We start from the raw sequence: 14,649 nt of genomic DNA, 5'->3' as shown, positions 1-14,649 counted from the left end.
GTGTCTTCTACATTCTTAAAGTGTATTTTATTTTTTATTTTTTTTGCTTTTTAGGGCTGCACCCATAGCACATGGAGGTTCCCAGGTGTCCAATCAGAGCTACAGCTGCCGGCCTACACCTGAGCCACAGCAATGCCAGATCCGAGCCTTGTCTTCGACCTACACCACAGCTCATAGCAATGCCAGATCCTTAACCCACTAAGCAAGGCCAGGGATTGAACCTACAACCTCATGGTTCCTAGTTGTATTCGTTTCCGCTGCACCACGACAGGAACTCATTAAAGTGTATTTTAATATTAAATGCTTTGTTCTCCTGGGTTTTTCTGGTATACTTGGGGATTTAGTCCCAGTCCACTGCCACTAAATCAATTTTTTGTTGTTGTTGCTGTCTTTTTGCCTTTTCTAGAGCAGCTCCTGCAGCATATGGAGGTTCTCAGGTTAGGGGTTGAATCGGAGCTGTAGCCACTGGCCTACGCCAGAGCCACAGCAACGTGGGATCTGAGTCGCATCTGCAACCTACACCACAGCTCACAGCAACGCCGGATCCTTAATCCACTGAGCAAGGGCAGGGATCAAACCCACAACCTCATGGTTCCTAGTCGGATTTGTTAACCACTGTGCCATCATGGGAACTCCTCAATATATTTTTTATATCATTCATTTTGAAACATTTTATGAGACTTTAATCTCTGTAATCATTCTTACCTCAACCTAGACATAATTTGTTAAATACAGATTCAATATTAACTCCTAGCTCTTTCATTCCCTGCCTTAAGGATTTTTTCACTTTTTTTTTTTTTTTTTTTTGGGCTGGCTCCCAGGGCATATGGAGTTCCCAGGCTAGAGGTCAATTCGGAGCTATAGCTGCCTGCCTACGCCACAGCAACAGCAACTCTAGATATAAGCCACCTACACTATACAGCTCATGGCAACCCCAGATCCTTAACCCACTGAGCGAGGCCAGGGATGGAACCCATGTCGTCCTGGATTCTAGTTGGGTTTGTTACTGCTGAGGCACAGTGGGAACTCCTAGTGATAACATTCTTAAGAGATTAACCAGTTAATACCAATGTGTTAAATAAGCTAAGTCTAATTTGATATATCTCTTTTACATTAGATTTAGTATGTAATTTTCATGCTATTTTTATTAGCTCAATTGGCTGCTGTGCTTGCTGGCTTTAGTATCAGGAACCACAAGCTTTTCAATTTTGCAACCATCATAACTGGAAATGTCTTTATTTTGAGCTAAATTCTAATTTAGCTCTAATTTAATTCTGTGAATTCTCACAAGTGGCTAGTCATATATAAAATATATGATCTAATATAAACTTTTACAATGCAAAATTAGCAAGAATATCCATTTTTAAAACTCCTAATAGTTCCCATTGTGGCTCAGCGGGTTAAGAATCCTACTTGTATTCACGAGGTTGGACCCTGGCCTTGCTCAGTGGATTAGGGGTTTGGCGTCGCCACAAGCTGCGGCATAGTTTGCAGATATGGCTTGGATTTGGTGTTGCTGTGACTGTGGCACTGGTGGGCAGCTGCAGCTCTGATTTGACCCCTAGCCTGGGAACTTCCATATGCTGCAGGTGTGGCTCTAAAAAAAGCAAAAAAAAAAAAAAAAAAAAAAATCATGTATTTATGGTAAAAGACACCAAGAAAGTACTATGTCACTTTTTCACAGCCATGAAAGGTTCTCAGGCAGAATCTATCTATTTTGGCTGCACCCACAGCAGGTGGAGGTTCCCAGGCTAGGGGTGGAATCAAAGCTGTAGCTGCTGGCCTTCACCACAGCCACAGCAACTCCAGATCCAAGCCGTGTCTGCGGCCTACACCACAGCTTGCGGCAACGCCGGATCCTTCCCACTGAGCCATGCCAGGGATCAAACCTGGATACTAGTCAGATTTGTTTCCACTGAGCCACGATGGGAATTCCCAGAATTAATATTTTTTTAAGCACTTAAAATTAAGCCCTAAGACAGTATTCTTTTTTTAATAAAAGAGAAAAAAATGTTAAGGACTGGATCACAAATTACAACTTTTCTCAAGTATAGTCTGATGCAACTGAAAAATAATTATAATTTGCATTTGAACTTTGTTTTCTCTTCCATAAACAAGTCCATTGGCAGCAAAAAAGATTCATTTACACTTGCATTTAAGTCAACTCTAGGCTCAGGGAAATAATTATTAATTATGCTGCCTTCACGGAAATATAATCTGATTCCCAAACCAGTTAATATTTCACAAAAGGCCACCAATCTCTTTTTATAAATGCATATATAAAAATGTCAAAATACAGGAGAAGAAATTTCAACCAATACATTAAAATAATAACAGCCCATAATCTAGTAGAGATTCTTTTAGAAATACAAAGCCATTACACCAGTAGGCTAAAAATCAGGTATTGCAGTCTCTCTAAACCTAGAAGCCAAACAAGAGAAATGTCTACCATCGTGATCATGTGGTATCATTTCATATATTCTTATAATAATTGAAATAATAAGTTATTAGAGAAAGAGAAAGTATTTGGAAGAGGCAAGACTGAGATGAAAATCCAAAGACATCAGTTAACATAAAGCAGATAGTAAGTTCTTCAAACTGGCTGGAATAGATCAAAGTAACAAGCCTTACAACACACAGGCAGTGATAAGACAGTCAATTATGCTGGGAGGACATTGGATCCCAATCATATTAACAAAGAATAAGAACAATTAACTTACTCCTCAACGCCCCTTAGAAGCCATTCCTCATCACACCCTTTCAACAGGTCCTCCCTTTGTGCTCCCAGACTTCTCTGTTGCAAGAACATGTTTCACACACTTTCTATAACCACTGATTAACCTTATCTTTTTATTCTCCCAGGGAGTTCCCTGAGAAACCTGCCCATAACCAGTATCTAATATAAACCTCAGTCCATACAAATGTTCAAAAAGTTTGCTGAAGTTCATTAAGAGATGTGTAGAACTATTTCGGGGCTATTTTAATATTTGACTAGATACAGTTCTCAAATGGGAAAAAAATAGGTATTTTTAAAAAACTCCTCTCAACTTACTACATAAGTAAAATAATCTTAAAGTACTAATGACATTTTTTTTTTTTTTTTTTTTTTTTTTGCTTTTTAGGGCCACACCTGCAGCACATGGAGGTTCCCAGGCTAGGGGTCTAATCGGAGCTGTAGCTGCCGGCCTACACCACAGCAACGCCAGATTTCAGCCACGTTTGCAACCTACACCATAGCTCATGGCAACACTGGATCCTTAACCCACTGAGAGAGGTCAGGGATCAAACCCACAACCTCATGGTTCCTAGTCGGATTCATTTCCACTGTACCACAATGGGAACTCCCAGCGAGATCTTTTAAACTTAACACCATATTGTTCTTGTGGTATGATAAAAAGAACATAATTTGGGAGGAGAAGAAAAAGACCAATATTAGATGCCAGGGGTAGGGTACAACAAAACACATTAAAACACATTAAAACTATTTAAATGTGTTAAGAGTGCCACAGGGCAGAAGTATTATGGGAATAGGATAAGGCACTACTATAAACATTATATACTGCAAGAACATCAAGATTTCCCAAAGTTCTCAAGGTTTCAAATACTACTGAAGTATTTAACTTCTCCCATAAAAGTCAGTCAAGTACAGCTGACATCTTCAAATCCTCAGTGCTTCTAAAAATACATTACTAATCATTTATATAGTTATAAAAATAAATTCTAGTACCCAAAATATAAACCACTGATAAACACTGTAGCAATGTTTAACCAACCACAAACTTACCTGAATCTGCAAAACCACTTTAATTTATCCAAAACGTCTATTTTTCTGGCTAAGAACCATCACTTTCTTAGACCTCTTCATTTTCTCTTCACTTCCATCACCAGCACTAGCAGTTGATTTTCTTTTCGGGCCCATATTTCACAAAGAAACAGCTTTTATCACTTCGAGAGTTACTGTGTACGCGACGACAAGTAGAGAAAAACAAAGCTGCGTTGAGATGCAGGTGCTGGCCTGTCTAATAGGCTCCTTCTTTGCGCTTACATGATCAGTTCCTATTTGTAGCCTAGCAGCAAGCAAGCAACATTTCAGTCTCAGCAAAACTACAAATTACTGAATGACAGACCTTGGAGTCAGCTGAGAGTAGCTGAAACTGTAAATGTTAAATCTGCAAATATCAAAGGCCTATAACGTGAAGACCTTTATAAATAATAAGCAAGGAGACACTGCAACGCACTGAGCAAGGGAAAGAACATCCAAATCAAGAGCATAACCCAAAGGTTAATAATTCATTAAAAAAAAAGTTTTAACAAACAAAATGATTCTACATGAATTAAAGAGAAGGGCAAAAAAGAAAAACCAAGGAACCAATATCACCCCAACCTTCAACTTACTATTTATTAAACCTGATAGGAAAGAATACTTTATTAGAATGGACCAAAAATCCTACAAGACTAGCAAGTATGACTACATAAAAATTAAGAGAGTTTAGGTTTGTAAAACATGTATCATACATTCAAAACGTAGGGGCAAACACATTTAGAAAAATTTCTACAGTGGATGGCATGAGATTAATTTTTACTACGTAGAAAGCTCATATAAATCTTAGGGAAACTCCAAAAGCATCAAAGATAAACGTGTAAAGAAAATTCACAAAAGAAATGTAACATAGAAAAAAATCACCACTAGTAATCAACAAAATCAAGATATCTTCACAGTAAAAATAGTTAAGTTTTACCCCCTCACTTAGCAAAATTAAAAAAAAATAGAGTGTAGAAAAACTTATGCTCTGCTGGAGATATTTTTAACTGTTTTAAAAATAACTGTGCCAATATGTGGTAAAGCCATAAAAATGCCAGTATTTTCTAATCTGTTATCTTATGGAATCTCCAAAAGATAAGGAGCAGGAAAGTAGGGAGAACACACTTTTATGCTCAAAGTATTTTTGTATTTAACAATAAGAAATAGCCTAATGTATAAATGAAAAGGCAACAGTGGCTTGGTTAAGAATTAAAATGGCTATAAGTAAAATGATACCTTAATTGCCTAAAACTACACAACACACACACACTCCATGACTGACTATTTTCCCTTACACAAAACTTTCATAGACGTGGTGAATTTCATGCCCTCTTAAACCTTAGAGGATACAGCTGTTAGAGAGGGGGAGGGCCTTATTCCAGATCACAGATGTAGATCAGGGGCCTGTGATCATAAAATCCGTGTGAGAGGTTGTTTGGAAGTGATAATGTAGGGAAGGGAGTCAAAGGTTTTTAGAGCCAAGTAATTCAATGGATGAGTCTAACGGATTCGGATCAAACTTCTAACCAGAGAGAAAGATGGCAGGAACTGACCAAGTGGAATCATAAACCAGGTACCAAAGTTGTCCATGAAAGTAGAAATTGGTCTGCTGGGAAAATGAATATTAATAGAAATAGTATTATAACATGTGAATTTTATCAGACAGATGAGTATTGACTTCAGATGATAAAAATGTACAAAAAAAAGACTATATGGATGGTTTAAGAGCCAATGATAGCCAAAACAAAAACTGAGGCCATTTTTATTTTCCACTAAAATTTTATGTGTGGGAGTTCTCGTCGTGGTGCAGCAGAAACAAATCCAACTAGGAACCATGAGGTTGTGGGTTCGATCCCTGGCCTTGCTCAGTGGATTAAGGATCTGGCAAGGCCATGAGCTGAGGTGTAAGACGAAGATGCAGCTCAGATCTGGCGTTGCTGTGGTGTAGGCCAGCAGCTGTAGCTCCAATTTGACCCCTAGAGCCTGGGAACCTCCATAGGCCACCAGTGTGGCCCTAAAAAGCCAAAAAAATAATGTGTGTATTGAAGGGAGTACCCAGTAGATTATGGCAGCAAAGAAGACAAATACCACATATTCAGGGAAGGGTTACACTTCAACTAATGCAAGGAAGAAGAGAAGAAAGGGAATAAAAATAGATTGTGGCAGAGAGGAAAGCATACAGTGATTAAATCCAAATACTCCAAAAGCCTGGCAACAAGGTAAAAATTTTTACTATATACAAATAAGAAAAACAATTTTTACTATATGGATCGTATATAAAAAGATGGCAATGCTCCTAAAAGTATGTCCATCTTACGAGCTATCTTTTTTTTTTTTTTTTTTTTTTTTGTCTTTTTGCCTCTTTTCTAGGGCCACTTCGCACAGCATATGGAGGTTCCCAGGCTAGGGGTCTAATTGGAGCCATAGCTGCCGGCTTATGCCAGAGCCACAGCAATGTGGGATCTGAGTCGCATCTGCAACCTACACCACAGCTCACGGCAACACTGGATCCTTAACCCACTGAGCAAGGCCAGGGATCAAACCCGCAGCCTCATGGTTCCTAGTCAGATTTGTTAACCACTGCTTCACGACAGGAACTCATTATGAGCTATCTTATAACTACTCATCATATTGAACTCATTCTTAAAAATCAGCTAGCATCTGATAAATCATTGATAGCCAGATACATAAAGAATTCCCACAACTTGACAACACAAAACCCCAAACTACTCAATTTTAAAAAAATGGAAGGAGTTCCCACTGTGGTGCAGTGGTTCAAGAATCTACTGCAGTGGCCCAGGTCACTGCAGAGGTTGGGGTTCAATCTCTGGCCCGGCACAGTGGGTTAAAGGATCTGGCATTGCTGCAGCAGAGGTCACAGCTGCAGCTGAGATTCAATCCCTGACATAGGAACTTCCGTATGCTACTGGTGCAGCCATTAAAAAAAAAAAAAAAAAAAAAAAAAGACAAAGGACTTCAATAAACATTTCTCGAAAGATATACAAATGGCCAAGAAAAAAATGAAGATGCTCAACATCACTAACCACTAGGAAAATGCAAATCAATACCACAGTGACATATCACTTCACATCCATTAGAATAGCTATTATCAATAAACAACAGAAAACAAGAGTTTGCAAGGATATGGAGAAATTGAAACCTTTGTGCACTGATGGTGGGAATTTAAAATAGTGCAGGTGCTGTGGAAAATGGTATGGAAATTCTTTAAAAATATTATATATAGAATTACCACATGACCCAGCAACTCCACTTTTTCATAAAAGATGTGAAAGATATATGTATACCAACGTTCATAGCAGTGTTATTCATAATAGCCAAAAGGTGGACAAAATTCAAGAGTCCATCAAAAGGGAGTCCCCATCATGGCTCAGTGGTTAACGAATCTGACTAGGAACCATGAGGTTGCAGGTTCTATCCCTGGCCTCACTCAGTGGGTTAAGGATCCAGTGTTGCCATGAGCTGTGGTATAGGTTGTAGACGGGGTTCAGATGCTGTGTTGCTGTGGCTCTGGCGTAGGCCGGTGGCTACAGCTCCGATCCGACTCCTAGCCTGGGAACCTTCATACGCCGAGAGAGCGGCCCAAGAAATGGCAAAAAGACCAAAAAAAAAAAAAAAAAGAGTCCATCAAAGGATGAATGACTACACAAAATGTGGCATATACATATAACAGAATATCATTCTGCCTTAAAAATGAAATTTGGACATGTTTATAGTATGTATAGATGAACCTTGATGACACATTAAGTGAAATAAGCCAGTTACAAAAAGACAAATATCATATAATTTCTCTCACATGAGATTCCTAGAGTCAAATCATGAAAGTAGGATGGTATTTGCCACAGGTAGAGGGTGAGGAAATGGGGAGTTACTGTTGAATGGGTAGAGTTTTAATTATAATTTATTTTTGGATGGGGAAGACAAAAAAGTTCTGAAGATGGACATGGTGACAGTAGCACGAAATGCGAATCTACCTAATGGCCACAGAACTATACACTTAAAAATGGTTAAAATTATAACTTTTTTGGGCCTACACCTCCAACATGTGGAAGTTCCCAGGCTAGGGATGGAACCCACACCACTGCAGTGACAATGTCAGATCAAGGTCAGATCCTTAATCTGCTGTGCCACAACAGAACTCCTGTAACTTTCTTTTTGCCATTTCTTGGGCTGCTCCCGCAGCATATGGAGGTTCCCAGGCTAGGGGTCGATTCAGAGCTGTAGCCACTGGCCTATGCCAGAGCCACAGCAACATGGGATCCGAGCCGCATCAACAACCTACACCACAGGTCATGGCAACACCAGATTCTTAACCCATTGAGCAAGGCCAGGGATCAAACCTGCAACCTCACGGTTCCTGGTTGGATTCGTTAACCACTGAGTCACGACAGGAACACCTCCTGTAACCTTTTTATTATGCACATTAACCACAACAAAAATCATTCAAGCAACAACTAAAGGTAACTGCTGCCAAATGAATACAATCTTGTATTAATGATACATATTTCAGAAGAGTCTGCAGGAAGTCATGCAAAAGGAGGTAAAGCATAATAATTTTTCTCCACCACTGTCTAGGAGAAAGGTGCTGTTAACCCACTGTGCTGGGCTGGGGATCAAACCCATGCCTCTGCAGCAACCTAAGCTGTGGCACTCTGATTCCTAACCCAGTGCGCCACAGTAGAACTCCAGAAAAAAAGATAAACTATGTTTAAAAGATTAATTCATGTAGTTTTTTCAGAAATAATCCAAGAGTAACAGAAGTCAATGTTTTAACTATTGTATCAGTTACTCTTAAAGGACACCCAACTCTTCTAAGGGAATCCATTAGCCAGGACATAAGCTAGTTATATGCCGCCAGCTGAACAATACCATATCACTATTTTTTTTTTTTTTTAGGGCCACACCCCCGGCACATGGAAGTTCCCAGGCTAGGGGTGGAATCAGAGCTGCAGCTGCTGGTCTATGCAACAGCCACAGCAACGCCAGATCCAAGCCGCATCTGCAACCTACACCAACAGCTCACAGCAATGCCAGATCCTTAACCCACTAAGCAGGGCCAGGGACCGAACCTGCATCCTCATGGATACTAGTCAGATTCATTTCTGGTACGCCACAAGGAGAACTCTGTATTAGTATTTTTGATAGTACACTAATGCACATTGCTAACTGTTTTAAAATTAATCTTATGACTTTGAACTTAATTAGTAGTAAGTTAATACCCCAAACCCAATCACCCTAAAATGATTTGATAAAACTAGTATCTGAAACTTCAAGACTGAGAATCTGTGGTTACCACATCAAGAGCACAATCTTGGTGAGTCTTTTTTTTTTTTTTTTTTTTTGTCTTTTGTCTTTTTGTTGTTGTTGCTATTTCTTGGGCCGCTCCCGAGGCATATGGAGGTTCCCAGGCTAGGGGTTGAATCGGAGCTGTAGCCACCGGCCTACGCCAGAGCCACAGCAACGTGGGATCTGAGCCGCGTCTGCAACCTACACCACAGCTCACGGCAACGCTGGATCGTTAACCCACTGAGCAAGGGGCAGGGACCGAACCCGCAACCTCATGGTTCCTAGTCGGATTCGTTAACCACTGCGCCACGACGGGAACTCCTTGGTGAGTCTTTATTCATCAGACTGGATTTATACAACAATGATGTAACCAAATACTAAATTGGAAAGTGGAATGAAAGCACACATTACAAAGAGAAAAGATGTAGAAATGAAAGAAAGTGGAGAGGTTGTTACAAGCTATTAACTAGTATCAGACAACTGCTCCCCAAAAAATATCAAGAGAAAAAATTAATGAAATTAACTTAGCTTTAAGGGAAATATTATCTCTGGACAATAGAAAGTTTGTTAAACAGTTTAAACAGTACTTTTAAAAAGCCATATTATGTGCAAGGAAAGATGATTTCTGGAGCCTAGAAGTCGCCACTCCATCCTGACAAATGAAAAAAGCTGAAGAAACTGAAAAATCAATAGTTGTTTTCATACCTGAGAAAGAAGTGAGGTCACAGGGCAATCTGCTTCTCTCAAATTGGAGAGACAAGACAGGTGGATGGAGAAAACATCACCTGAGAGCAGAAACTTAAGGAAACCAAAGCTGTTGTAAGAAATCAAACTGTAATTGACAAAAATGCTGGACGTTAGGTACAGACAAGTTCGAGTAAAAAACTCCAAGGGAACCTAGCAGCCATGGTGGGGGGTGGGTTGGGGTGGAGGGGGGCAGGTGTCTGCCATGTGGCAACCACACTTTTGTTAGTTTTACCTCCAGGAACTTGACCAGGGTCTCACAGTAAATATCAGAGAAAAACTCCCTCCTGCTTCTTTGCAAGATGAGGGGAAAAGGAACCATCCTGAAATAAAGCAAATTACCTGGTTCTTAAAGCCTATCCCCCCCATGAGAAACTAGTTAGTCTGAGTACAGCCTGCTGGAGTTATTATCAGATTCTGACATGGGAGAAGAAATATCCAAATCAAGCCAGTTCCATCCTTCCATGTGGGAAAAGGAAAATGTCTAATTCTAGCCCCCGCTTCTAGCTGGCCCGTCTTATCGAAGAGGGGAAAGAAAAAAACTGATGAACATTTACTTGTTTGAAGTTCACTGTTCAGACAAACAGGCTTATTAAAAGACTTAATGAAAGGTCTGTAGAATGGTTCCCCTCCCTCCACAACTCTCTACCACACTACTAATGGCCTACTTACGAAGTCGCTACTACCCACTGTATCATATTCAGCCAGCAAGGAAAAAAAAAAAAATAGCATGGTAGAGATGTTGGAATTATTGCACTGGGAATTTAAAACAATAGGATTAATGTGTTAAGAACCCTAACAGTAAAGACAGACTGCAAGAACAGATTGGCAATGTCAGCAGAGAGATGGAAATCTTAAGAATCTCCTAGGAGTTCCCATCGTGGTGTAGCATAAACAAATCAGACTAGGAACCATGAGGTTGCGGGTCTGATCCCTGGCCTTGCTCAGTGGGTTAAGGATCTGGCATTGCCATGAGCTGTGGTGTAGTCACAGACTCGGCCTGGACCTGGCATTGCTGTGGCTGTGGTGTAGGCCAGCAGCTACATCTCTGATTTGACCCCTAGCCTGAGAAACTCCACATGCCATGGGTGTGGCCCTAAAAGGACAGGGGAAAAAAAAAAAATCTCCTAAATTGCCAGAGATCAAAAACACCGTAAGAGGAGTCTCATTGTGGCTCAGCAGAAACGCATCTGGACTAACCTCCGTGAGGACATGGGTTCAATCCCTGGCCTTGCTCAGTGGGTTGGGGATCTGGCGTTGCTGTGGCTGGGATGCAGGCCAGTGGCTACAGCTCTGATTCAACCCCTAGCCTGGGAACCTCCCTGTGCCATAGATGCGGCCCTTAAAAAAAAAAACCCACAAACAAACCCACCATAATAGAAATAAAGAATGCCTTTGATGGACTTAATACAAGACTGGACATGGCTTAGGAAAGAATCTCAGACCTTGATGTTCATCAACAGAAACCCCCAAAACTAAAATATAAAGAGAACAAAGACTGAAAAAACACAGAACAGAATATACAAAGACTGAGACTACAAAAGGTATAATATTCTGTGAATACTATAAGAAAAGAATAGAATATTTGAAACAATAAAGACTGAGAATTTCCTCCAATTAAGGTCAGAAACCAAATCATAGATCCAGGAAGGTCAGAGAACACTGAAAAATCTACACCGAGGTATTTCATTTTCAGACTACAAAAAAAATCAAAGATAATGTGCAAGAATAGTGCCCAGGCTATTTTACAAAGGAGCTTCTTTCCCCTTTCTCCTTAGTGATATCCCTTTCCAATTTGGTTCAAGAACTTAGCATTTAATACATGCTTCCCAGACCTCAAGGAAATGTATGTACCAAACCCTTAAAATATTACTGGCCTTGAAGTGACTTTTTAAAGTTTGGCAATAAACCTATTCACTACGTGAGCTTAAAATAAAAGCTAATATCTGAGAATTCAACAATATAAAAATGGAAAAGGGCAAGCTAAGTAGAGTAAAGAGAGAGAGAAGATGAACCCCCAGAGTAACGGTTATAGGAAATCTGCAATCCCAGAATATAATTATCTATGCCAAGAAAGGTCCAAAGTAACTGGGATTATCTATCTCTAAGAGAAGAAAAAAGTGATAAACAAAACCTGGAATCCTTCTAATCCCATAATCGTTAGATAAAATTACTCTGGTTCAATAGCCACATCTAGAAATTGAGTTTGGAAGGTGGACAAATTCAAGAAAACATCCACTATTAGATGATTACCCAAAACAGCGAACAAAAATGCAAATATTAAACGTCCAACAATAGGGAGTCCCCTGGTGGCCTAGTGATTAGAACTTGGTGCTTTCACCTCAGCTTCAATCCCTGGTCTGGGAACTGAGATCTCACATCAAGCTGCTGCATGCTACAGCCAAAAAAATGAAAGCCAACAATAAAGGTATCGTCAAAAAAATAGGCACTTACTAGTTACTAAAATAATTATAAATGCAATACAGAGAAATTGAATATTGACATTAATAAATTAAACAATACAAAAGAGTATGACTTTTACAAATGAATCTATATAAAAATTTCATGAAGGTATAAATAGTTCACAGAAAATGGAAATACAACAAGCTCTAAAAATATAAGATGCTTGACTTCACTCCTATTATGGGAAAATGTACATTAAAAAAAAAGCAGGAGTTCCCGTCGTGGCGCAGTGGTTAACGAATCCGACTAGGAACCATGAGGTTGCGGATTCGGTCCCTGCCCTTGCTCAGTGGGTTAACGATCCAGCGTTGCTGTGAGCTGTGGTGTAGGCTGCAGACGCGGCTCGGATCCCGCGTTGCTGTGCCTCTGGCGTAGGCCGGTGGCTACAGCTCCGATTGGACCCCTAGCCTGGGAACCTCCATATGCCTCGGGAGCGGCCCAAGAAATAGCAACAACAACAACAACAAAAGACAAAAGACAAAAAAAAAAAAAGCAGAGATCAATGTACGTAAGAATGGCAAAAATCTACAAGTGTGACACTACCATGAGTTAGTAAAATAGGGTAACAGGAATTCCTTGTATTGATGGTCGGAGGGCAATGTAGAAAAATTTATCAGAACTACAAAAGTATATAACCTCTGACACAGAGATCAACATCAAGGAGTTTATGTAACAGAAATACTTGGAATATGTAAGAAATAACTATAAACTAAATTATTCACTCCAGGACAATTAATATACAAAAATATATAGAACAACGAGCAAATCTGAAAACTAAAACTGATTAAACATATTGACAAGACCCATTTAAAGGACTACTGATACAACCAAGAAAAATGAGGTTGATCTTCATACAAGATCCCCTGTACATTCTTTCTACAACACTGATGTTCTTTACTCAAATCTGTGCAAGCCTTTGACTAGAACATAAATGATGCTATGTGACTTCTAGGGAGAGGTCATAAAAAGCCACCCAGCCTTTTTTTGCCTGTTATTTTTGGGACACTGATGTTTGAACCCAGCCATCATGCTGTGAGGAAACCCAAACCAGGTGGCAAGGCCACATACATACGTTCTGGCTGACAGCCCGAGCTGAGGTCCCAACCAATAGCCAGAATGAGCTGCCAGGTAAGTTGAAATGATTCTAGCCCCAACACTAACTGCCACTCATCAGAAAAATCACCGAAGCCCATTCAACCCCCAGAACCAAAAGAGATAATAACTGTTTTAAATGACTATGCTTTAAAGTCATCTGTTGCTCAGCAACAGATAAATGGGACAGTATTAAAGTAAAAAATGAAAGGAATATTATAGTAGATCTGATGATTCAAACTACACAAAAAGGAGGAAATACATAAGACTGGAGTGTAACAGGATAACTTTGCAAGGATCTACAACAAATTAATACTACCTCTGGGAAAAAGAACTAAATGGTAGAAGATGGGAGACTTTGTGTAAACCATTTGAATTAAGACTCACAAGAATAAGTTAATGAAATAATAAAAATGTAATATATGTGGATAGCATAAAAAAGAACATAGTGGTGCCCATTTTGGAATATAAATGATTTGAATTTCTATTTAAAAATATTTTCACATTTTCCTAATAAATTGATATATAAGGCAGTCTGTCTCTGTCCAGCACTACACAGTTTATAAAAAAATGTTTATGTCACGCATACCCTAACTCTAAACTTTATCAATTCCAGAATACAGGTGGCACACTGAAGAAAGATCTTTAGTTCCAGCTGTCACTTAGTTGCAAAATCTAAGGCAAATCACTTTTCTTGCCTCAGTTTCCTCATCTATAAAACTAGTCTTCAGTGTTCTCACTGGGGTGCAGCAGGTTAAGGATCCAGTGTTGCCACAGCTGTGGCCTAAGTCTCAGTGGCGGACTGGATTTGATCCCTGGCCTGGGAACTTCCGTAATACCAAGGATGAGGATGAAAAAGAACAAAAAAAGCTAATATTTCCTCATATAGCCATGGTAAAGTCCAGACAAGATTTGTGAGAATGCTATATAAGTTCTATTAACTGCATCATATAGCATGTAACTACTTAAAAAATGTGTTACAAGCTATCTTAAAACCACCCTGGGAGTTCCCCTTGTGGTACAGCAGAAATGAACCAGACTAGGAAACATGAGGTTGCAGGTTTGATCCTTGGCCTCGCTCAGTGGGTTAAGGATCTGGCATTGCTGTGAGCTGTGGTGTGGGTCACAGACACAGCTCATATCTGGTGCTGCTGTGGCTGTGGCGTAGGCCAGTAGCTGTAGCTCCAACTGGACTCCTAACCTGGGGTCTCCATATGCCGCAAGCTCAGCTCTAAAAAGCAAAA

General features: G+C 39.8%; 1 protein-coding gene across 3 annotated transcripts in view; it reads right to left on the bottom strand.

The window, feature by feature from the left end:
- RAB5A (RAB5A, member RAS oncogene family) overlaps positions 1-14,649 on the bottom strand; it is a 34,864-nt gene that overhangs the window by 9,462 nt on the left and 10,753 nt on the right.

This window comes from Sus scrofa, chromosome 13 (genome assembly GCF_000003025.6).
Source record: "Sus scrofa isolate TJ Tabasco breed Duroc chromosome 13, Sscrofa11.1, whole genome shotgun sequence".
In the NCBI taxonomy this organism is placed as follows: domain Eukaryota; kingdom Metazoa; phylum Chordata; class Mammalia; order Artiodactyla; family Suidae; genus Sus; species Sus scrofa.
This window is presented reverse-complemented; position numbering and strand designations above follow the sequence as displayed.